The sequence below is a fragment of the Glossina fuscipes genome, unplaced genomic scaffold (genome assembly GCF_014805625.2).
Source record: "Glossina fuscipes isolate IAEA_lab_2018 unplaced genomic scaffold, Yale_Gfus_2 57287, whole genome shotgun sequence".
Lineage (NCBI taxonomy): Eukaryota > Metazoa > Arthropoda > Insecta > Diptera > Glossinidae > Glossina > Glossina fuscipes.
This window is the reverse complement of record NW_024000930.1, coordinates 1-689: the sequence shown is the minus strand read 5'-3', so window position 1 is coordinate 689 and position 689 is coordinate 1.

The following is a 689-nucleotide window of genomic DNA, read 5'->3' as shown; positions in this document are numbered from 1 at the left end:
AGATGTACAAGGGGATATGAATTTATATTTTTGATACATTTATATAATAAAGAATATATATTACATTTATATAAAAAAGCTATACCAAAAAACCTATACCAATACGATTAGAAAGTGTTGATGTTGAAGGTGTTGCTGCTGGGTTTGCATTATGTTAGCATTCATATTGCATTTGGTAGGCATAGGAATGTTGTAAAGTTTATTCCATAAAAATTCTCAACATAAAGGTTTGATGTCAAGGCCAAGCCTTTTATTACATTTAAGGTCTCCTTTTATGCCATAAGAATGTCTTAGTGAAAGTGTAGCATATTCATTACTGTAGATATAAAGTTATATGTCTTTGAAGCCTTTACGCTTAAGGATTTTCTAAGGCACTTTTGAATAATTAAAAGCAGCTACGCAGCAACGATCTTAAAAGAGTTTTCTCTTTAACATAAGAAACAAAAACATGATATCCTAGAAAAATAAAAAATGCAGAGTTTCTTAAACTTTTATGTTTCACGGTATAAGAAGGCCAAAGAATATTTGTTTTGTGTAATAGATGTTACTGGATCTAGAATATTTGAAAGAAAACTCATTACATTATTTTCCTTGAAATTTTGTGTTTTTTTACTGGAAGAGCGTACTATGAACACCTGTGGGCAAGTTACAGACCTGTCGATTTCTAATTTTTACGTTTATGTTTCATG